The 25,051-nt window shown below is 36.3% G+C and overlaps 1 long non-coding RNA gene across 16 annotated transcripts in view; it reads left to right on the top strand.

Annotated features, from left to right (window-relative positions):
• LOC137489184 (uncharacterized) overlaps positions 1-25,051 on the top strand; it is a 175,458-nt gene that overhangs the window by 2,769 nt on the left and 147,638 nt on the right. For 6 of the 16 annotated variants that reach the window (XR_012398510.1, XR_011008534.2, XR_012398511.1 and 3 more), the window contains exon 2: positions 5,064-5,266. The exons of 1 other annotated variant lie outside the window; for it this stretch is intronic. This is a non-coding gene — a long non-coding RNA (uncharacterized lncRNA). Of the gene's footprint in view, positions 1-5,063; positions 5,267-20,508; positions 20,733-25,051 lie in introns of all 16 variants that reach the window. 9 more of the 16 variants (XR_012398516.1, XR_012398513.1, XR_012398518.1 and 6 more) reach the window with 3 other exon arrangements.

The following is a 25,051-nucleotide window of genomic DNA, read 5'->3' as shown; positions in this document are numbered from 1 at the left end:
TCTCTGTTCGTTTTACTATGACAGAGGTTGTACTTAATATAATGTTATAAATCACATTGTGCAGTTTGATAGACTGACTCAACATTTACAAATAGTGCTGTGTGGGGACAGACATAAACCATGACTTGCAGTGGGAAGGATTTTGGAGTCACTTTAGACGTTGGCCAATTTGGTAAGTGTCATCGTTGTAGTTTATCAGATACTGTGTGTGTCCTTATCGGTGATAAGACCTGTTCATGTCCTCCTTTTTCAGTCAGGGAACAGCACAGTCTATTTAAAGAGTACGAAAGGTCATTTTCACAATCTGGTAATCTACTTATAAATAGTTGGTTAGATAATTTCTTAAAGTATTACTTAAAAGATAGAAGATTGCAATCTTGACAATGATAATTTTAGATTTCTTTTTTTTCTATTAATAGGCCTATAGGTCTTAGCAGTTGGTGCATTTAAACAAAACAAACAAAAAAAAGTTTGGTTAATCTTTAGCAATAGAAAGATACATATAATTAAAATGAGTTTTTGCAAAAAAGAAAATAAAGAGCACATGATTTTAAATAAAAGTATTTTATTTCTCTTAATTTTTCTGTTGATAAAAATTGTATTTAATAATTTAACCAACATATTCATTTGGTTGTACACATTTTTGGACTGTTATCATAATTATTTTTTGTTGGATTAGTCCCAGTTTTGGTTTTAACAAACAGAACTAAGAACCTGTAATTTTATTGAAAATAAAATGAAGAAATAATCAGCTGAATAATAATAAACTGTAAAATGTTACTACTACTGTTGCTAATTAGGCTAAATATATACATCTAACATTATAATTTGTACAACCCATATTTATTTTTAGTCTAATTTTCAATAAACTATTCAGTTTTTCACTCATAAAACGTTTCATTGCTAGATGTGTCGATTTTGAAAAATTATTCAGTGGCAATTTTTTTTTATAGCTAGTTGTCGCCACCTATGTGTTAAATAATGCAGTTGCTGCCTGCAACTTTCATTTTTGAGCGTCGTTGAATACATATGACAATGATTGTAATCTTTACCATAAACATCAGTGGTTTAATCTAAACTCTAAACTGTTATCCCTGTACTTCTGTGTTATTTGACAGTTTGTAACTTCATAACTAACTTAAAAGACTAAAGACTTTTGTGTTTTCAGACTTGATTAATGCAGGCGAAGCAAGTAGTTACAGAAAACACCTTTAATGAAACCCTCCATATCCTGAATAACCCACCACAAGTTCTTCCATTATCATTATATTTTACAGGAAAGCCTAAATGTTTTGATACATATGATTTGGATGACACGAGGTGATCTCTTTGTGAATGTTACAAATTTTAGATTAATCTACCAGTAAAAACACAAAAATGTAAAAATCTATTAATCCGCAGGCCATGTGTGTTTCGAACCATAGGTTATGATCCATACGAATCACGAATATTTTCCTGTTGTGGCCAGGGGCAGACTGGGCAGTTTCCCGTTGGGCCGACGTACTTTTTGGGCCGGGATGATCATCTTCTGATGATCTAATCGGCCCATAAAACACTTAGTAGATTGTTATGTTTTTCTGCCTAAGTGATTGACGATGTGACATAATCTGCAGCCCATTGGTTCTTTTCTTTATTGACATTGGGCTGACCTAATCACAAACTTCCATGTTGGGCTCTGCGTAAGCGTGCAACGTAGCTGTGTCAAAATAGTCGAGAGTCATGCCTGTTTCTCACGTGCGGGATAGCAGAAGCGGAGAACAGGCATTTGAATTTTGCGTCCCTGCACTCTGCAGCATGCAGCGCAGCACAGATCAATATATTCCTGTTTATTCTATCTAGTTACCTATCTGTCCATATAAATATACTTTTTTAAAACTTTTAGACATATTGGTAGACATATTCAAGGGCGTGCACAGATGGGGAGCATTTTGATTGATGTAGTGGGCCGCTCTGGGTGCCAGGGGCGATTTATTTATTTATTTATTTATTTTTTGTCCCAGTCCAGCCCTGGAATGAGTACAATTGTTTGTATTCAATACTTTATTATTATTATAGTTTTCCATATCTGTAATGCCTTTATTTTGACATTTTTTTACAGTTCACTTAGAATCCAACATGAAAATAATTTTTTTTTCTTTATTGGCATTGATTGTTTTAAAATTCTGTGTTTTAATTTCTGTTATAAATATGGCTGTCAAGCCAGGATCTTGATGGTTTATTGTGGGTATGTTGTTTATATGAAGAAATCTGTGTTACAAGTTAAACAAAAATTCTAATAAACAATTATATTTTGAATTTAAATAATTTTTGTCTTGCGTTGACATTAATTTTACATTCGAATAGCCAAAATTACAAGTTTCAGTCTATTAAATGTGATTAATCGCGAATAATCGCGGATAATTTAAAAAGAAGTGTGATTAATTCGTTTATTTTTTTAATTGATTGACAGCACTAATATATGTATCATCATCGCTTTTAAAATCCTATTTTATTAGCTATTTCCATTGTTGATTTACAGTTTTTGTTAAAGAAACATCAATACAATAATGTGGCACTCACATGTGGCAGTCTGTGTGCTCTGAAATCCTTGCACATCTCTCGTTATCATTTACGTTTATCATGTCCCTCCATACACTCAGCATTTGCACTTTTAGTGTCTTACATCTTTAGTTGATCATGAATCTCTATATGGGTGAACAGCATGACTAGCCAGAGAATAAAATCAGTGGGGTCAGAATGGGACAGAGGATCTTGAGAGCTCTGCAAAGCCCTTTCCGCTAATGGGCCGTAGCGCTTCATTAGGTAATTGAAGAGAATGCAGAGATGCAGGCTGGCTGCTGGAAATGATTTTTCGGGCTGATTAGTGCTGACACCAGCTGGCCCTATGATGAAGTAGATGTCCAGCTCAGACTTTAATGTAGTGGTCAGGATGAAAATGCTGCATCATGCAGAGGTGATCATATGAAGCACTCTGCTTGAATACGAGTTACAATGTGCTCTTCCTCTTTTAAAGGACATCAAGCCGACAGTTGGCAATTAGGCAGCGTTGGGCCATTGGGAAAAGTCTGTCAGGCTAGTTTGTTTGGTGTGTTCCACACTTCACCTCTGGTTGGGCTCACATCTAAAGGAATTGGCATCGTCCAAGTGTGAAAGAGGGCTGATTGACTGTTCATCTATGAATCAGAGTGTAAAAACTAAAACGAAGTGACAAAACCAAGCAAGCAATGTAAGTCATGAGGTCACAAAAAAAAAAAAAAAAACGGGTTGTCATTTCTTCACTTTTCTTAAATATTTACCAATGATATTGATTATCGGATTATCAGGCATATTTGCAAAAGCGCCCTCTGTGGTGAACGAGAAGCACTGTGAAAAAGGTACTTAAACACTGTTTGTTTTTGGTTTGTGTGTGCGCAGCACTAGTTCCCATTTACCGTTGTGAAATGTCATTTGCTGCCACCTAAACGCACATCATTATAGCCATATGAAACCAAGGACTTGCACACGACATGTCACTTGTATAGATTTGAATGGTCAATATGGCAAATGAAGCTCAGCCTTCTAGTAAAGGAGCCAAATATCAATGGCTACAAATTGATAGTTCTCTGGGGGAGGGTGTTGGACCAGACATGTGTTTTACAAGTTTCTACAGATTTTGTGTGATTCAATGTCTGTCTTAAAATACAGTTGTTGTTTAATTTAATTGGTGATTCCTAATATGAAATTTAAATGTAAGCTTGGCAAGAAGTTTTGGAGAATTTGATGGTTCCCAATTCAAACAGAATGCCTGAGTATACTGCATGAAACACATTTCAAAGATGGCTTGCCTTAAAGGAACTTAAATGAAACCAATAAAGTGAAATGTGAGAAATGCTTCCGCAAGTCTTGTAACTGCAGGGTAAGGTCTAATGTAGACAAAATTCATGAAGATGACATAATTATTGGTCTGAAGTGAAACAATAGAAGTTACTTATACAATAGTTAGTTACAAATAGTGAAAAAAAAGTCACCAACATATTGCGGGTGAGTAAATTGTCAGCAACTTTCATTTTTTAGTAAACTATTTCTTTAATAACAGTGTGTCTGTCTGTCCATCAGACCAGCAGCAGTAGCAGCCAGTTTGAGCATGTTGTTTTCACACGTCTGCCACTGCGGTGCTCTCTGAATGACACACAGTGCCCAGACCTCAACGCCTGCAGCCCTGAATGTCTCAGCAGTGAAAAATGCCTCATCTGTATCCGGGGCCTGTGCCACAGCATGGCCGGCGCTCAAAAGCGGCTGTTACACCTCTTGCCTTTGCCTTCTAATTTCCTTACTCAGCGTCACTGAGCCGCCAGCTATTCCTCTCAGCACCTCGGCACACAGAAAGGCTTAGAAGAGCAGGGCATATGTTCCTCCCTCTAATAATCCCCCTTTTCTTATCTTTATTCCAATCCTATACCTTCCATGCATCAGCTCCAGTGCACCTAACCAGCAATCTGTCAATCAGCAAGCTCATTCAGGTGTTATAGTCATTGTGCAACCCATGGCACAGTATGGAAAAGACTTATGACTAGCTCTTTGTCATCTGGTCTGGGATACAGATGTAAATGTAGACTTAAGTGCTAAAAAAAAACTTTCAGAGATCATAAAATGTATGAAAGTGCTGGACCATATGGTTGCTTTTTAGCTAACCAATGGTATTACTTCTGTAGGACTTTTGTTCTGTAGATATTTAGTCAAATAGTTGTTGTTATGTTCAATTCAAGTCATATTTATTTCTATAGCACTTTTACAGTGTAGATTGTATCAAAGCAATTTAACATAGAAGTTTTAATACATTGAAACTGTGTCAGTCCAGTTCTCAAAGTTGAAGTTCAGTTTGGTTCAATTTTCACTGTTGAAAGTCCAAACTTTGAAGAGCACATCCATCGATATGCAGCTCCACAAGTCCCAACCAAGCAAGCCAGTGGCAAGGAACAAACTTCACCAATTTATGAAGTGAAGGAAAAAAACCTAGAGAGAAATCAGTCCCAGTTGGGCATGACCATTTCTCCTCTGGCCAAACTTATTGCGCATATTTGCAGTCTAGGTGCCGAAGGCTAGAGAAGGCTGGATGTCCATCGTGGAGAACTGCAGGTGTTAGTAGGTCACTGGTGTTCAGGCTGGTCCACAGGATCATTGCGGAGACTCGTCTGTCCCTGTGGTCTTTCAGGAATCAGTCTCACTCACTCCGCTCCTCCATGACCACCACACCATCTGCGACAGGTCAGGCTGTTCATTTATTAAGGTAAGTATGATTTATTGCTATCGGGTGCTGAGGGTGTGGGGGGTAGGATTGGTTTGATTGGTTTGTTTTGTTTGTTTTGTGGCCTTAAATCTCTCATTGCTGTCTATGAAAGGTCTGAGAGCTCTTGGATTTCATCTAAAATATCTTAATTTGTGTTCCTAAGGTGAAAGATAAACAACATAATTTTCATTTTTGGGTGAACTGATCCTTTGAAAAATCTTTAAATTAAATGTTTGATTTTGTAAATGCAAGTGGCATTTCTGTGTGGAGTTTGCATTTTCTCCCCATGTTTGCATGGGTTTCCTCCAAGTGCTCCAGGTTGCATAATTCAATAAACTATTTTAGCCATAATGTGTGTTTAAATGCGAGAGTGTAGGGTGTTTCCCAGTGCTGGATTGCGGCTGGAAGGCATCTGCTACGTAAAACATATGCCAGAATAGTTGGAGGTTCATTCCACTGTGGCATCTTCTGATAAGTAAGTGACTAAGCTGAAGAAAAATCAATGATTGAAGAATAATTCAAGTAGTTCAAGTAATGACTAAAAAGACAATTATTAAAAAATGAATCAATTGCAAAAATATTAGATAATACAGCTCTTAAATGATCTATAGCAAATTGCATAAATTGTTTACTGCATTTAATCCACAATATTTTGTTCCACTGTTCATGCTGATTGCTGAATAATTAGTCAATATGCACTAAATTAGATACTTAAGAACTGCCTTTGTCCTTCTCTCTGTATGTGTACCACAATTATTTAATCAACAAAGAAAGCAAAGCAGAGGAAATGAACATGGCTTGCTTATTTAGCCCTGCCCTTTATCAAAGTAATAAGCTTTTTCTGCCATTATAAAGATTCTGGCAGAAAACGCTTGAAGGGATTATAAATTACTTGCTCGCTAATTCTATTTCACTATTGAATTCTGTTTCATAGCAATTAATATTTCTCTTCTGGCACTACTGTACTGATTATTATTAATTTGCACTTTAAACATACAACAACACACTTTGAAACATACTGGCCTCATTGGATTTATGCTTATTTAACTTATTAAGACCAAAAAAGTTTTTTATTTATGCGAGCAAAAATCAAACAAATGCATTTCTATGCTGAACTGACACCTTTTGGTTTTGACTTCATAAATAACAGTGAGGGAAACTGTCATTCAGCATTAAATTAAATTAAATTAAATTAAATTAAATTAAATTAAATTAAATTAAATTAAATTAAATTAGACCACGCAGTGGCACAGTAGGTAGTGCTATCACCTCACAGCAAGAAGGTCGCTGGGTCACTGGTTCGACCCTCGGCTCAGTTGGTGTTTCTGTGTGAAGTTTGCATGTTCTCCCTGCGTTTGTGTGGGTTTCCTCCGGGTGCTCCGGTTTCCCCCACAGTCCAAAGTCATATGGTACAGGTGAACTGGGTAGGCTAAATTGTCCGTAGTGTATGAGTGTGTGTGTGTGAACGTGCGTGTGGATGTTTCCCAGAGATGGGTTGCGGCTGGAAGGGCATCCGCTGCGTAAAAATGTGCTGGATAAGTTGGTGGTTCATTCTGCTGAGGCGACCCGAATTAATAAAAGGATTAAGCCAAAAAGAAAAGAAATGAATAATTAAATTAAATTAAATTAAATTAAATTAAATTAAATTAAATTAAATTAAATTAAATTAAATTAAATTAAATTAAAACGTGGTTTTCTGTATGGAAAAACTCTTAGTAGACATTCCCTGTGCTGTCATTATTTATCATGAATGTGTGCTGAGAGCTCTGAATGATAGACAGGCAGTCAGAGACCTGAGTAAAGCTGTAATTTGTCAGTCTGAGAGCCCAGTAAAATGAGGATCACACTTCAGTGTGCATCAGATGCTGTCTGTAAAGTGCACTTACATATCACAAAGCTCTCTGACAGTAATAGCAGGACACTAGGTTCATTGACTTTCTTCTGAACTGCAGTTTTAAACATGGCAGCTAAGGGAGTTATCAGTTAACAAAAACTGCTTTTACTCAGGGAGAAAAATTATGTTGCAAAATCTAAATCTAAAGTAATTTGTTTTTCAGAACTGTATTTCTACAAGCTTTGCCTCCACCTGCTGGCTAAGTATATTTATTGCAATTAAGAAGTTGAAGTCAGAATTATTAGCCCCTGTATCTTGTTACATGTATCAGATGTTACATAATATAGACATATATTAATAATATTTATGAGCGTTTGTAATATTATTGCAGGAATATTATATATATATATATATATATATATATATATATATATATATATATATATATATATATATATATATATATATATATATATATATATATATATATATATATATGTATATGTGTAACCTTAGCGTTTTTATAAGGAACATGGTCAAGAATATGTGCAGCGTTATCTTGTTTTGCACCTCATGTTACATAATATAGACATATAATTATAATAGTTATGAGCGTTTGTAATATTATTGCAGGAATATTTTATATATATATATATATATATATATATATATATATATATATATATATATATATATATTATTCCTGCAATAATATTACAAACGCTCATAACTATTATTATTATATATAAGAGCAACTATAATATATTATTAACAGATCACTGCTTAGATTTATAAGTTTTTATTTATTTGTTGATAAATTATTATTATTATTATTATTATTATTATATTTTAATGCATTTAAAATAATTATTTTACTAATTTTATGATTTAATTTATTTATTTTGCATTCTAAACAAGGTATTTTGAAGTAACCACACGTTGGCTACATCAGTATTAAATGTTTTTTTTAATACTGTAATGTAAATATATAAATATATTGGCATGATCTCCTTAAAAAAAGAAATCAAAGTTATACTTTTTGTGCAGAATTTTGAATTTTGAAAAATGACTGCAACACTGCCTATCAGTGGTCACATGGACTACTTACTTAAAGGACAAATTGTATGAAATGTTGGTCCAATTATTTGATAAATAACAAGTGCTAATGAATCGAGTGTCTTGAATAAGCAAATCTAAGAGTCTGTGACTTCATAAAGGCTGGCCGGTCTGACTTAAATACAACTCATGTACATACATCATTTTTCATAGTTATTTTTTCAATTTTATTTTTCAACACATTTATGAACATAAGTTTTAATAACTCATTATTAATAACTGATTTATTTTATCTTGGCCATGATGACTAAATAATTTTGACTAGATATTTTCCAAGAAACTTCTATACAGCTTGTATAAAATACAATTTGTTTAGCTATACAGCTATGATATTTAAAGGCTTTACTAGATTGAATACGTTAACTATAGGCAGGTTAGGGTAATTAGGCAAGTTATTGTATAACGATGGTTTGTTCTGTAGACTATCTAAAAAAATATGACTTAAAGGGGCTAATATTTTTGTCTCTAAAATGGTGTTTAAAAAAATAAAAACTGCTTTTATTGTACCCGAAATAAATAAGACTTTCTCCAAAAGAAAAAATATTATAAGACGTGTGAAAATGTCCTTGCTCTGTTTATCATTATTTGTGAAATATTTATAAAAGAATCAAAAATTCAAAGGGGCTAATAATTCTGAGTTTAACTGTATAACATTAGCTTGATAGCATAAAAAAATTAGAGCAAAACTTATAACGGATATTATTGCATCAGAACCTGGTGCAAAAAATGTACAAATCAAATCTGTTATCAGTTTATTTGTTTTTAATGTTACATGACCTTTCTCCACCTTTCTCCCAGTGTGTGAGAGTTCATTCTGACAATATCTCAACTCTGTAGTTTCAGCCTGATGGATTGAATGGCTGTCCTCTAATCTTGGCAGTCAGCTCAAATTAAATGGGAGCTTTATATCAAGCTGATGTCACTTAACATTAAGGGAGTGAAGCACTCAGGTGCAGACAGAGTTGACAACCAGCGGCAAGGTGCCAAAAAGTGACAGTGACCTGAAAGCAAAAGAAGAGCAGGAGAGGAAAAATGACAAGCCCTTCAAAAAAACCCTTTTAAAGTGTGGTTTTGATTTGTCTGTCTGCTTATGTGCTCTTCGCATACTAAACAGCTCCTTGAAAGAGCCAGGGCAGAGCTTGTGAAAAGTGCTCTAGTAAAGGAAAGTTCAAAGTTGTTCAGAGTTAAGGCCGAAGAGTGATTTTATGATGTGTAATGATATCAGTGCATGCAAAGCACATTATCCTTTTAAAACTATTCATTGCAAATTGTCTAATTCATTTTATTTTAGCGGAAGTTTTCAATGCCAAAATTGCAAGGATTTCAGTTAACCTTTCAGTGTGCAGAAAGGTTGCATTCTGTAAAATGTCAAAAGAATCTGTGAAATATTTATAGTCATTATAAGTGCACTTCATCCATCAAAATATTTTCACTCAAGTGGCTTTGCTAACCCAAAAATGGAAATTTACTCACCTTACTTGCCCTCAAGTGGTTGCAAACCTCTGTGATTTTCTTTCTTCTGTTGATCACAAAAAATATATTTTGAAGAGTGTTGAAAACCTGTAACCATTAACTTTTATATTTAGTAAAACAACTACTGCGGAAGACAATAATTACAGGTTTTCAAATATCTCATTTTGTGTTCAACAGAGGAAAGAAACTAAGGTTTGAAACAATTAAAATGTGAGTAAAAGAATTTTTTTTTTTGGGGGGGGGGGGTATTTTAAATGATTTCTTTTTTTCTTTTTTTTTTACAGAAATTGTGCAAAATTTTTTATAAAAGCCAGTAATTTGTACAAATTTTTGGAATTCATTGGTTACTATTGTTTCTTAAGTCAACCACTTTTAATTTCAAAGCATCAGAAGAGGGCAGCAGAGATGCACGTTTGTCAAAGCTCACAGGCCAGCTCAACCATGAATACCAAAACACTTGTTTAGTGCTGGAATTTTTCAATGAGATTTTTTGCCGTCAATCTCATGGGAGCAGATGCCACTGAAGCAAAATATTTGTGTCAGTAATATATTTTCTCTTATAAATTGTTTCTGAACTGGCATAAAGCTTTTTTTGTTTTTAAATTTTTTTTTTCAAAGATGTCAGTAAGACATTTTTAGTAGCTACAGTTTTATACTTTCTGTTTTGAAAGAAAAAGGAAGAATTATACAGGTTGCTGTTTTCAGTGTTTTAAGCTTTCAAGTTTAAAGGGATACTACACAAAAATGAAAATTTGTTGTCATCCTTAAACCATGCAAGATGTTTAGCAGAACAGTATACAGAAAAATTGTAACAACATGTATTTACTTTTAGCATGAAATGTTTTTGTTGTTAAACTTTTCTGACTTTTTTGAAAAGTGCCAATAGCTGTGGTTTTGGACTATAAGAATATCCAAAGACATGATTCCAGCTAAAATTCTTCGTTAACATTTAATGTTAGTTAAGTAGCAGCAGAATTTCATTTGTGGGTGAACTACTTTAAATATGTTAGTGCACGATGGTTTTTGTTTATTTTATAATGGAACTTAGAGTTGGGCTGATAAACAAATTTGATCACAATTCAGTATATTATCATGTGAATAACAATGATAAGCTCTGGACTTTTTACTCTTTATTGATCTAAGAGCCAATCACACAGCAGAAAAGTGCAACAATTGGAATCTAAAAGTGTGTTCATATAGAGATGTACTGAATTTACGGCCACCACAAATTTATCGAGCAAAAATGTTATGCCATTTAATGGACCCTCTTATTTTTGTGGCTTCAGTCATTGTACTCTTTTAAATCTGAAACCATTAACAACTGATATTGAAATATCTATCAGTATCATTTAATATGAAAAAATAATTATCGAGGTGGCATTTTGCCATACCACCCAGCCCTAATGGAACCTTTATTTTTAATAATTTTATAATGGGACAACTTTATAATCATGCAATTTAATTTCGAATTTCTTAGTCACTTTTATTTAGCTTTATATTGTACATATTGTAGTTTGAAAGAGTAAAAAAAGGAAAATAACCATGAATCATAAGCTATACGAAAACAGTTTTTTACAGTTTATCCCATAATACAAGTACCATAATAGTGGACTATAGTAATTTGAACACTTTATTTTATCCTACATATAACTATCCCAAAATATCCAAACACTTTGAAGTCAACTCTTTGATTCTCATTCCCACTTTTATGGAAAAAAAAAAAAAAAAGTTTAATCTGTAAGTGAATTGCTTTGAGTTGGACTCCCAAACAACTGCGGCTGAACTATCATACTGTAGTATGATGCAGCGATTGCGAAAAGAATGATGTATTAATGAGTGTTTCCCAAAATCATAGTTTCTCTGTCGCAGATCCATTGTTTGAACCACGTTAGTTATAATGTAAAACATCTATTATGACACTCAAAACGGGGTGGAGTAACTACTTCTTTAGAGGAAAAACTCCATAATTTTTTTGTGCAAATTATGATTTACATGCACTTGCATTTAAAACAAATCTAGTATTAGCTGTGGTAAAAACATGCACTTATTTTCTATATTAATTAAACTACATGTAAATGGGAGGACCTAGGGTATATATATTTCCTTTATAAATATTTTTGAGAATATGTTATATAAAGTCACTAATCTCATATAAATCATCAATCGTTTATGGTTGTAAGCCTAATTTATAGGTTTTTCATTAAGAAAAAAAAAATCCTACTTAGTAGTAATAATAATAATATTAATAATAATAATAATAATAATTATTATTATTATTACTATTATTATAGTTACTATTATTAAGTAGGATATTATTTAGTTATTTTATTTGTTTTTCATTTTTTTAATTTACTTTTATAGTTTGACACATTCAAATCACTGCAGAAATCTTACATTTATATATATACAGTTGAAGTCAGAATTATTAGCCCCCCTGTATTATTAGCGCCCCTGTTTATTTTTTTCCTCAATTTCTGTTTAATGGAGGAAAGATTGTTTCAGCACATTTCTAAGCATAATAGTTTTAAAAACTTATTTCTAATAACATATTTATTTTGTCTTTGTCATGATGACAGTAAATAATATTTTACTTGATATTTTTCAGGACACTTCTATACAGCTTAAAGTGACATTTAAAGGTTTAACTAGGTTAATAAGGTGAACTAGGCAGGTTAGGGTAATTAGGCAAGTTATTATATGATGATAGTTTGTTCTGTAGACTTATCGAGAAAAAAAAAAAGCTTAAAGGGGCTAATAATTTTGTCCCAAAAATGTTTTAAAAAAAATGTATAACTACTTTTCTTCTAGCCGAAATAAAACAAATAAGAATTTCTCCAGAAGAAAAAATATTATCAGACATACTGTAAAAATGTCATTGCTCTGTTAAACATCATTTGGGAAAAATTTAAAAAAGAAAATAAAAATCAAAAGGGGGCTAATAATTCTGACTTCAACTGTGTATATATATATATATATATATATATATATATATATATATATATATATATTTGACTGCAACTATTTGTTTTCACAAGTTTTGGAGAGCAAACAGCCTAAATTGCGCTTTTAAATAATAGGTCACCTATAGCTTTAGTCATGACCCACGTCTGTGTTTAAAATGGCATAAATGTTTTCAAAGTGCGCTGCGAAGGGAATGGAATCGTCAATATGAAGATTTGTTGAAACTGAACTGTAAAAATACTTTAAAAGCAAATTACACCTAAGTGAGATGACCTTAATGCTTTATTCATTCCAATGTGGAACGTTCTTAATGAAAAGGGCACAGGGGGATAACAGGGAATAGAACACAACCAGGAACTATGCTTCTAGAGGTGTACTTGCAAGCGTGCAATTTTGCAAATGTTTGTTGGAATGACAGATTTGGGAAACAGCAAATTAAAAACCATGTTTTTAACGATGGAACTTGCGACCTTAGTTAGCTAACAATTGTTTTTAGAAACTCACCCCTGATCAGCAGTTTAGCATCTCACTCAAGAGGATGACTCAAAAATATTTATATAACCATATTCCCCTTTATGTTTAGGAAGACGAAATGTAGTACACAAGACATCGATATTTGAAGCCTTAAAGCATCATGAGCTTTTCAGATGAATTGTTTCACAGAGAAAATAGGTTTAGAATGACATGAGTGTAATTTTTTTTTTATAATTTTGTAGGTTTTTGTTTTCACAATTCCTGTTATTCAATATTTAGTGTAAAATCAAACTTTTTGTCTGCTTTATTTTAAGATCAAGAAAAGAGGATTTGTTTCTGTCAGTGGATAAATCAGTTATGTCTAAAAGAACACAAACAAGCATTATTCTTTAAACAGCCCTTAAAAAGCTACAATGATTCACTGCGTTTTAGAAACACAAACAAAACAACAACTTGAAGAAATTCTTTATGTTTTTCGTCATGCTAATCTGCAGGCCCTCGTGTGAACATGAGTGGAAGGAAAACAGATCTGGGACCTGTTGACCTACCATCTTCACATTCCGTCTTACCCAGTCTCAGACATCTTTGATGGCACCAAAACAAAGAGGGGGTGCCATCTATAAGCCTCTGGAATTTATGCGTAAACCCATAGAAATGGCTCTCCTTCAGGGTCGCCATTCATGCAAGCAATCAACTTTATATGGGAGGCTTAGAAAAGAGGCAAGAAAATGGAGAAAATTTGTCTGGATCGTCAAAAGGGAAAGTGCCGCATACTTCTGCGGAAGACTTTGAAGTCATACAAGATGATTGAGAGATGGGAGGCATGGTTTGATTTAATTTGCCAAAGAATGGTTGGAAATGGGTGAGTAGCGAGGGGAGGAGGCAGTTTCATAAAAAAGTCAGTTCACAGGGAATGACAAAAAGAGCACATTTCAGCGAATGTATCAATCTGCCAGTAAGCAGCCCAAGAATGAGGGAGTGAATGACGTGAGAGGCTGAGGAAGAGAAAGCAGGTTGTGAGAAAGCGCTCCGGTTGGCTCCTCTAAAGAAAAAAAGCCTTCTCTCTCCTGCTGGGCCCAGCTCGGCTCCTGTCCCCCGTCACAATGCGGGGCCTGCCGAGGCCCCCTGCCCCCTGACTGCCCTTGCTGCAGTAGGAGAGCATTCCCAGCCTGGCTCCAGAGCTCCAGCATATGGAGGCCAGACTGAGGGGGTTGCTCTCCGCTGCGGCCCCCCAGCAGCAGCTACACTGTCTGGCAGCAGTGTGGAGCCTACTCCTAGAGAGCCGGACATGAGATCTTACTGCAAGGGTCGGTGCTTTACTGCAAGGGCGCACTAAAACTGTTGTTAAAGACAGCATGAAGAGTGAAAGAAACATGAAATATATTCGGCTCTCATTTTACTGAAGACTGGGGGTCCAGTTCAGACTGTCAAACTGTCTGTGTTTATCTGAAGGCGACAAGCTAGAAACACCATCGAATTGCCCCCCTACCTGTGATTAAGCTTGTTCGCAAAACTCCTGATGTGAATTAAAAACACAAAAGGGAATTCATCAGATTCTATTGGTTGGAATTTCCATTGGTTTATTCATTTATTTATTTTATTGAATCATGCATTGATTGTTTGTATTAACATATATTCTCAGTTAACTTTTAAAGTATATTACTATATTTATTTATTTGACTTGTATTATGTTTGTTTTATTTTTATAATGGAGATGCAAAATGCAACAACAGTGGTGGAATTAGCATTAGATCAGTGTATAGCAAACGTGTTAAACAGGCTGGTTATATGTACTGTAGGAAAATATGGCCTAGTAATAATTCATAACCAGTATAGTAACACAACAAACATTACTGCACGACCCCCCAGCCCCTACACCCCCCTTAAACATGGTAACATTTTATATCATGGGACACATTATGTCCCAGTTAATGTTAGTTAATGTATTAACAACATGATCAATCGATGAACAATGCTTGAACGCCATTATAATCATAATTCAACATTTACAAATGCACTATTAAATTCTAATGCTGTTCTTATTAACATTAGCTAATGCCAACTGTATTTAAATTTACTAATGTTAACAAAGATAAACAAGTACTGTAATAACTAGTGTGTAAAGAATCATGGTTATTCGGAAGAATCACAACTCACTGTTCAGAACGCATGTGACCCACGGATCAATAACTTTTGTAGGTTAATCCAACATTTATAACAATTGCAGAGAGATCTCCTCCTGTGTCATTTAGAACATGAGTATCAAAGCATTTTGGCTTCCCTGTAAAATGTAATGATGGCGGAAAAAGTTGTGGTGGGACCTAAATGCTTTCTTAGATTATTAATTAAAGGTGTTTTCTGTCACTGTTTGTTTAGCCTGCATTAATGCATTCAATGTAAAGCTTTCATTCATTAATTTTCTTTAATGACTGCCAACTTTTCCAGCATCTGTTTTACACAGCACATGCCCTTCCAGCTGCAACCCATCACTGGAAAACATCCATACACACTCATTCACACACGTAAAGACAATTTAGCTAACCCAATTCATCTATACTGCATGTCTTTGGACTGTGGGGGAAACCGAAGCACCCGAAGGAAACCCATGCGAACATGGGGAGAACATGTACACAGAAATGCCAACTGACCCTGAGGCTCGAACCAGCAATGTTCTTGTTGTGAGATATTCATGCTACCCACTGTGCCACAACGACACCCCCCATTAAAAGATTGTGATCTCAATTCAAATCCGCGCAACATGAATGATAGGCTAAATAATAATGATTTGCATATGTTTATTAATGCTTTGAAGAGCTGCATTCAAATATGCGTTTGATCGAGAAAGATTCAGTTTTGAGACTTTTCCATTTGGTTACAAACAATTAAATAACACAGAAGTACTGGGATAACAGTTTATAGTTCAGATATAAGCATTGATGTTTATGGTAAAATCACTGTTAAATGGAACTTGACAATGGTGAATGTTGTAGCAATTACATTTTGTTATGAATTGGTCATGATAAAATGATACACCTATAATGAAACATGAAGTTTTATGGGTGAATTGTTGAATCATTAATTGTACAACATATATTTATTTTCAAGATGTTAGATTTCTATATTTAACATTATCAACAACAGTATAGCAAAGATCATTTTTCGTATTAAATATTTTCTTTTTTTCCAGCTGGTTCTTTCTTGATTTTTATTTGTATTAAAATTGCAGGTTCTAATTTCTGTTTGTTAAAACTGCTGTTTTTTGCAGTAATATTTTGTATAAATGGAAAGCAACTGACATTTGGCTCCTCTCTTTTCTGCTAATCTGAAAAATGGTCTGATCCGTGATTCAAAAACTGTACTATGATTCGAACCGTGAGATTTGTGATTTGTTACACCACTACTAATAAATATATTGTTCATAGGTTATATTAGTAAATACATTAACTTGCATTAACTAAATGTGCCATATTGAAAAACAAAACAAACAAAAAAATGCTTGTTTAAATTTAGTAAGAATATAAAATCAGGACGCAAGATGAAGTGGGTTCCAGTCAGGATCTAGTATTGCTCTAAATGCTTTTTGTGTAGTTGCAGTCAACAGCTGTCTTTAAACTAGCTTCGAGTGTCTCTTTGAAGAATTTCACTGTAACTGTAATGCATTGGTTAATGGCTCCACAAAACAGGCCACACACGCCGTCCCAACACAAGAGGTGCAATCTGTACAACCAAGCACACTTTGCTCAGGAGAGCTGTGCTTCTTGGCTTGCCCTCAGCCCTTCAGCTCTGACATTAACTAATGTTGGTTCACTGCAGGAATATGCAGCCATTCTAATGCTAATGGCAGATTTAACCAGCTCCTTATCCTCAGTGTCTGAGGCTCTGTTCAACTTGATCTGCTGGGAAAAGTGAGTGGTGAAAAAGAGAACAGGGAGGTAAGGCAAATAAAAGAGAGAGAGAGAGAGAAAAAATGAGAGCCAGGCAACAAAAAGTGGAGGGTGTAAAACAATATTGTCAAAGCACAGGCACAAGCAAGTTTGTTTTTTTACCTTTGCGTTTGGCAGTCAAAACTGCTGGTCAGTGTAAATGCTACATGTACTCTTGTAATTATAGGACTACAGTAACACTTGTTTCATGGTTGGAAAGCATGACCCACATGTGCAGACAGCGAAGCACTCTAGGAAGTGAGAACCCGGCACAGAGTTTTACACTCTTTCAATGGAGAGCAGCAGAAAGGCCAGGTGGTCATTAAAAGTGCTGTAATCCCCTTCATGAATAGATCACGGTTTCTCTCACTGTGAGGAAAGCTATGCATGAGCAGTACTGCAGAGAGAAAGAGTGAGAGAGAGAAGGGTAGTGTTTGATGCTGGGCCCCCAGGCCCTTTAGCACACTGGCTGAACCGTGTTTCTGAGCGGATGTGTTAACAGTTTCAGGCTCAATGGAGGGAGAAATCCCCACAAAGAGAGGTGTACAAATATTGTGGGAAATCCGTCCACTCTTTAATATTTCATGAAGCCCCACAATCTATTCATTGGACTTCATTCCTTTGGAGGGGCCCTCATTCAGACTCACTCCAACGCCTCAATGGGCAGCTCTTAATTGAGTGCCCGCTCATTTTCCAGCTCCCTGGCAGATTGTTCCTTATGAAAAGATCCTGGCTCTTCATCCTCCTTCTCTTCTGCCCTAGAGTGGGAAGCAGAAATGAGGGCGCACCTTGCTGGTGGTATGAGTAAGAGGGAGGGTTTGGGGGACGTAGATGAGAAATATGAAGGAAAAAGTAAGGGAGATTAGAAGGAAGAGATTTGTGTGTGTTGCATGCCAAAAAGGCAAGGGTTGGGGGTTGTTCCTTATCCCAGGCAAGATAAGGAACATGTGCACTGAGAAAGTCAGTCTATGCCAGCACAAGACAAACTGCTGTTCAGAGTGAGGCCATTGGCCTGAGCAATAATTCGGTCAACTCATTCGGCCTCCCTGCTGACTCTGGCTGACAGAGAGGCCTTTCAGCACCGCTGACAGCACCTCAGAGAAATCCCCCATTCGCACTCCAGGAGCTCTGCATAGTCCGGTGTCAGCCCACACCGCAGCTTAAAACAGTCCGCAAGATAGATGCCGCTGTGCTAATCAGTCGTTTGTGTGCTGTACGGACACCATGCTGGGAACCTCAAGATTCTGAAGAGCATTGAGCACCTTTTTGATCTTTTCAAGTGTTTGTTAGATCAACTGTTTATTTACCACACAGCGAGGCCCCTCACTCATGCATTACATCTTGAATGGGCACAACAGTTAAGTAACGTTCACACTTGTTGCACCTGTTCCCAAGCAAGACAGAGTTTCATTGATAAAACAGCAAACATCAAAGCGATTTTTGCAGACCGGCCAAGGTCTCACATTGTAGGTCTTTGATAATTTTTGGTTGGAATGTAAATGAGACTCTGTGAGGTAAGAATCAGCTTAAAGAAGTAGCATAGAACCATTCAATGTAAAGAATGATATGGTTAAATGACAGTGACACTGATGATGACTCCTTGAACGGGTTTACCCCAAGCAATCTTGTAATCAACCAAGACGTGGGACTCTGGCTGTGCAGATCACACCATCACATAAGTCAGACCTGGCCCAATGTGACAGTGACCTGACTGTGAAAGTGTGACCTTGGGTGTTAGTATAATCCTGGATGTGTCCAGCTGCAGGCATGGCCCCTGATCCCATGATTAAAGGTCATCCGGTAAGAAAAGCTGAGCCTGGCATGCTCCAGCTGAGTCTGCTCACACTAACCCTGATGTGTGTCCAACAGGCTTAGACCAGCTCATGAGGGATGGAGGATGCCTGCCGAGAGGAGTCCAAGGGAGAAGAAAATCTGCCCCTACCACCCCCTTCTGTCATCCCTCACCTCTCTGCTATGCCTTGCTTGGTTCCCCGATCCAACATAAAGAATTCGGGGGTCATGCACAGAAAATGGATAAGCCTGAAATAGGCCTCTCTGTCCTCTGCATTACAGTTTTTTTACACAACACATTTATCCACGTAATAATGCTGACATGGAAATAAATAGGATTCATGGATTCATTTTGATGGAAAATAACTTGACTAGGAAAATAGTGTATATCAATACCAGAAAACTATTTTAATGCATTGAAGTTGAATGCAAGAGTTAGATGTAGAAAATGAATGCAAGACTTTCAAGTGCTTGTCTAAGTGGCACTCCTTCTCCACATCTAATCCTGGAAGTTTTGATGAACTTCAAGAATGCACTGTCTGAGAACTTTAAAGAGCCTCAGGAATGTGACTTCAGATGCATTGCCTTGATCCAGAGAGCGATTAAATCCATCACAGGATTTACTAAACCGTTTTAATAAAGCGCCACCAGCTCAATCGGTCCCCATCACTACCAAGATAATAACAAGAGTGCATGGTCCTCAGACAGCCAGTCTCAAATTTGCAGTAACTTTACAGCTGCATTCACAGTCAAGAACTCAGCGTAACACTGATGAAGGCAGGGTCAAGCGCAGTAACATGATTGCACCTTGCTTGTTAACCTAACAAGCAGGTGATTAATTTTAGAAGCTAATCTTGTGGTACCAAAGTCAGGAGGAAATACCTCCGGTGGCCTAATCCACTAAGGCTTGGACCAAGACACTCACTGTGCTGCTCAGCAAGGGCCTTTGTGCTGGACAGGTATTAGCTGACAAGTGCAGGTCTGGCCTGCGATAGTTATGAGCTCGAGAGGAGGCCTACCTCAATGACTGCAGAGCTGAAAGGAAGGGGCGGAAGGAGCCCATTCTCATCAAGGGTTTCTCCTTTTTACATGCTAGGCTTGCATTTTCTATCCTCTTGCAGTGGACATGAAAGCGTCTGGATCTCAGAGTGTCCTTTGTGTGCTTTTATATTGGACAGCATCTGAATCTAAGCAGTCAGACTATTTGGTGTTCTGATTCTCAATGAAGCCCATTCACTCAAACCAAGATTTGCTCAAGTTTGGAAACACTGTTTGAAAGTCAAGACGTCCTTGTTCACTTTTTGTCCAGTAAGCCATCCAATTAAAAAGGGATCTGTAGCAGAGTGTTTTAAGAGATGTTGGCTATGTGGCCATATATAAGATTACCGACTTTACCTATCCTGTTTTGTTATCAATAAAATTATACTGCTAAGTGGCAGCTTTCAAGTTTGGAATATTTATATCCCTGAAAACTGGGCAGTGAGTGACATAAATAAACACAGTGGAGGTTCATCTTATCTGAGCTACAAAAGGCATGAGTGTGCCACTGCTAAAGGCTATAGTGAACTTTGACCCTATGGGCCACAGAGAGTGTTTGTCCCTCCATAATTGGACAGAAGGGTCCTTTCGCTCTTCATTTAACCTTTTCTGACTGATTCTTTCTTCCCTAGTAGCCACAAAGCCCCTGGTCCTGACCCAGTTGTTCCTGGCATATCTTTCCTCCCCCAGTCCAGGCCTTTGAAAGCTGGAGAAAAGCTGGAGTGTGCTTGCCCTGTCAGGAACAATGGAAGAGTTAGTGACCCCTGACCTCAAGGGCTTTGAGATTTCTTCCTGGATCAGGAGCTGCCTTTCTCCATGGTTGGTTACTGCACTGCAGCTCAGGAACAGAATGAGGGTAAACACTTGTTAAGAAGTGATTCTTCTTCTCCTTCATCCTTGCACTCCCCCATCTCCTTTCTTTCTCTCTCTTCTTTCTGTCTTCTTGGTTCTTTTGTGTCCATGTGTTAAAGAAGTTAAGACAGGTCCTCTCTTCTGGCAGCATCCTGGCAGTCCATCACTGTCACAAACACAATGTCCATCAGTCACAGATCACACACACTTAGTAACTATATGTATTTACGACCGAGAACTGCCAGAGCTGTTGCTTTTACCTTCCTGATATTTCTATAGAGATTCAGAACTGACCAAATGCAATAAACCGATAATAGCACACAATATGTTAGAAAAATTATGTTGTTGTAGAACAAGGTAACAGTTTGGGTGAAACTTTAATGAATGTAGTTACATGAATTTCAGAAATCATTTCGCTGTAATAACAGCATCACTTAAACTTCATAAACTTTATGTATTTATTAATGACCTACATATAATAGTCTTATTTCACTTTTAATTTAATTCAGACTATTCACCAGGTTTTCAATGTAGTCCCAGGCCTTTGGATTTTACCTTATTTTGCTACTGGGAATACATTCTTAAATTAGAGTTTCCCATAACTGTTGGACATTATCTCAATCCCTTTGCAGTTTTACCATGCAGGATGACACCTCCACCCCAGGAGGGCTGGTAGTCAAGGTGACCAGAGTCTTGTCCTCTTATGTATCCAGATGCTGAGCATGTGGCTGTACAGCAAAAGCAGGCTGAGAGCGGCCTGTGAGGGGTCTATGAGTGGGCAGAAACATATGGGCTGAAAAAGGAGACCCACTGGGGCTTGCAGCTCCAGGGACCGTGGAAGGCTTTGTCTTGGGCCCAGCCCTCCACAGCACTTAATAGTGCAGAACAGCATTGTACAGTATTGTCAAGTGCTGCCTGTCTTTAGTGTGTGGACACCCATGAAAAGAGACCCTCTTCTGCTTTCTCTCTCACTTTCTTTTGCTCAGTAGGTGTTTTAGTGCTTTTCTTTTAACCCATTCTTTTTGTCAAATCACCTCTCTGCTTCCTTTTTGGCTTTTTTTGTCCAATCTGAAATGTTCTCTTGACTGATGACCAGAGAGGGACTAAGTGAACCAATTTCCATTTCTGTATTGTCTGTGTGTCCTTAGTCCCATAAAGCAAAAATCTGTAGCTACAGCTGCTACAATACTATGGCTAAAGTAGCTGTTGTGTTTTAAGAGTTGTGGTCTGTAAAGGTTAAACACCTACTCTAGATTAAGACTTATGCGATATGTAGTGGATTAAGGTCTGGAAGAAATGATTGTAAGTCTGTTTGTTTTCAAGAGAAGAAAAACTACAGCATTTACCAATGCTTTACATTAAACAGCCCAGGCACATTGGAATTACATGCTTCAGCCTACATTTTTGTGAAACCGCAAACCTAGTTCAACATACCTTTGACTAGTTTTAAGGTAAAATGAACACTATGGGGAAGTGTGATGCCAATAACATCTGTTACTTTTCACACTAATTATATTTACAGGGAAATATTGCAGATAAATAAAGAATAATGTTTGTGCCATGTAGGGTTGTAACAATATACTGGTATGACGGTTTACCACGATTTGAACGATTATCATACCATGAACAATTGCATATCAACGGTTTTAACCCTTAAAGACCGAGACAGCCGCCCGCGGCTAAAAAAAAGTATTGCTCTTAAATGTTTTATAACTTTTGATCCGCTGATCCGATTCATACAATTCAATTCAGATTGGCATAAAGAAGAGAATCTCAGCTTTCCAGTGCTGTATCACATAACATTCGCGGACTTTCAGAGGCTCCGGAATCAGTGCGGTTACGTCATCAAAATTTGACAACGCTGATTTGACAAAGAAACGCTCGTCACTGTGTCTCCGGACAAACCAGACATGATACATTGATGCATTGTCCCTCCTCCATGCCCAGATTGGTTCAAACTCGCTATATCACAACCAATAAGCATAGGTTTCACTTTTGTTTGTGGACCAACACTGAGCTTTTTGAACAACACGGAATGAGAGATAGGCATACATTTCTGCGCGGCTAAATAAAACGCAAAAAAAAAAAAAGTTTTGCATGAAATAATTCTCATACTAAGTACTTTTGCATGCACAGCAGCACAGAAACATGACAAAACAGTGACACAGCAAAGACGAACTGCTGCTCTTGCTGTTTTCAAAAGACACAAATGAAGGTGCAGCTGTTTGTCTGCATTGCATACAACCATATCCAAATCCATATCCACAGACAACCATATCCATGCTGGCACATAAAACCTAAGGATGTTCCATATTGAATCTAGTTTCGTTATGTAACTATTTATAGATTAGTAAATATTTATATCTATTTTTTTACTGAGGATTTGCACCATGTTTATTTGGACCTTGACACATTATTTATTATTTTTTTATTTGTTCATTTTACAAGTGGACACATTCTCTCACCTCAGCGGTCAAGATTAAGTCCTGAAAATCTCAACATGCTTACATTTCTTCATCACAACCTAGACTGAAAAAAACAACGCTTTAAATACATGTTTACAGCCATAAACTTGGTATTGCACTTTTGGTCTCCCATTTATCCTGCTTATAAGGAAGGACAGTTTAAGTTTATTTTTGTCTAATCTTAAAAGACCCTGCTTGTTTATTCCTTCTAATTTAATTTATTAAAATGGGAGATTTTTCAGTTTATTTTTATAAAAGACTTCTATAGTTCTATTAAAATGGTTCTTTCAAAAGTTTGTTGAAATAAAACCTTTGTTCAGTCAGAAAACGTGTTCTTATTCTTTTCAGGGTCTTTGCTATGAGAATTACTATTTAATACCGTATACCGCGAAACCGTCAAACCGTGGTATTGTTTTAGACGATTATCATACCGTAAAAAATTCATACCCTTACAACCCTAGTGCCATGCTTTGCAGAACACCACTCATCTGTCTCTATTTGGACAACTTTTCTGGCGATGTCAGTTTGCTCAGTTGCTCAGTATTCTGTTCTGTATTATATTTGTGATGCATAGCACTCAGGTTCAAGTTTGGTCAAGGACGGTTCACAAAAAGATAAAAGCAATGTATGATTATACAACTATGTGGTCAAAGTAGGGTTGTCATGATACTGGAATTCTATACTAATCGGTACTGAAGTTTTAAAAACGTCCATTTCCTGCAAATATGCAAATGAGCAAGTTCTTACTCCAACAAAGCTGATTTGCCCATGTGTACACATGCTCAACGGAAATGACGGTGTCTGACTGTAAAGGAGCATTTCAAAGTCACTTCGATCAGCTGGTTTGTCTATAAGCTGACATTACTCTTTGTCTATAAGCTGACATTACTACTTTTGCTTTTGAAAACACTCTTGGTTGGATTTAGGCATGAGTTTAGGCTAGTGGTTTGGGGATCTGTACGACAAACCCTTCCTTCTTTTCCCCTTCTCTGAAACATACAACATACCCCAAGTAATGCATTTCAGATTCACAAAAATGTAGACAGTTCCTTCTAGTATTTCTAGTAAGCTTGGGCTGTAAAATTCATAGCATTAGGAAAGACGATTTTTTTTTAACTATTAAAGACAAATGTGAAAATGAAGAGCTAGTGAACTTAACTCAAATTTGGAAAGGCGCATTTTTTTTTTCTTTTTGCTATGGATGCCAATGCTACCGATTTTTAACATTATTCATTATATGAAGATTTTAGATGCAAAAGCCTCTAAATACCTGTTGATATTTGTTGTAAAATTAGCATTTTTCCCAGGCTCTTGTTTGTAGGCTTGATTATTTTACTTTCATAGTGATGAATAAGTTCTTTTCATTGCCTTTAAAGTGAAATAACTGAACATAAACATGCGAGGCTGAAAAAAATGCTCATTTTAGGAGAAAATTTCAGATGACACTTAGAGGTTTTTGACTTTGAACTCTTAATATATTCTTACATAAAATGCATTCTTTATGCATGAGCTATTTTTAATGTATTTATTTTTATTTCATTTTGAATAGCCAAAGTGCTACACACTCCATTTTTGTCATTATATTGCTCAGCTTTTTGGAAAGATTACAAATATTATAAGGACACTGATTTGCAGCTGAACGTAGGGTGACCCATCCCCTTTAAAGCTTCCTGTCTTGTTGGGCCTATAAAGCTGTCGTCAGGCCTATGAGAAATGAAATACATTCCCATTTAATTGACAGATACCCAAAACAGCTGGCAGGCTGCTTTTCACAATATGGCATGTCTGCACACTTTTACTTCTTTATAGTTTTGTGTCTAGGATGTCACAGATGTGACCCTGTCTGCAATCGTAACCA

The sequence above is a fragment of the Danio rerio genome, chromosome 23 (assembly GCF_049306965.1).
Source record: "Danio rerio strain Tuebingen ecotype United States chromosome 23, GRCz12tu, whole genome shotgun sequence".
Classification (NCBI taxonomy): Eukaryota; Metazoa; Chordata; class Actinopteri; order Cypriniformes; family Danionidae; genus Danio; species Danio rerio.
This window is presented reverse-complemented; position numbering and strand designations above follow the sequence as displayed.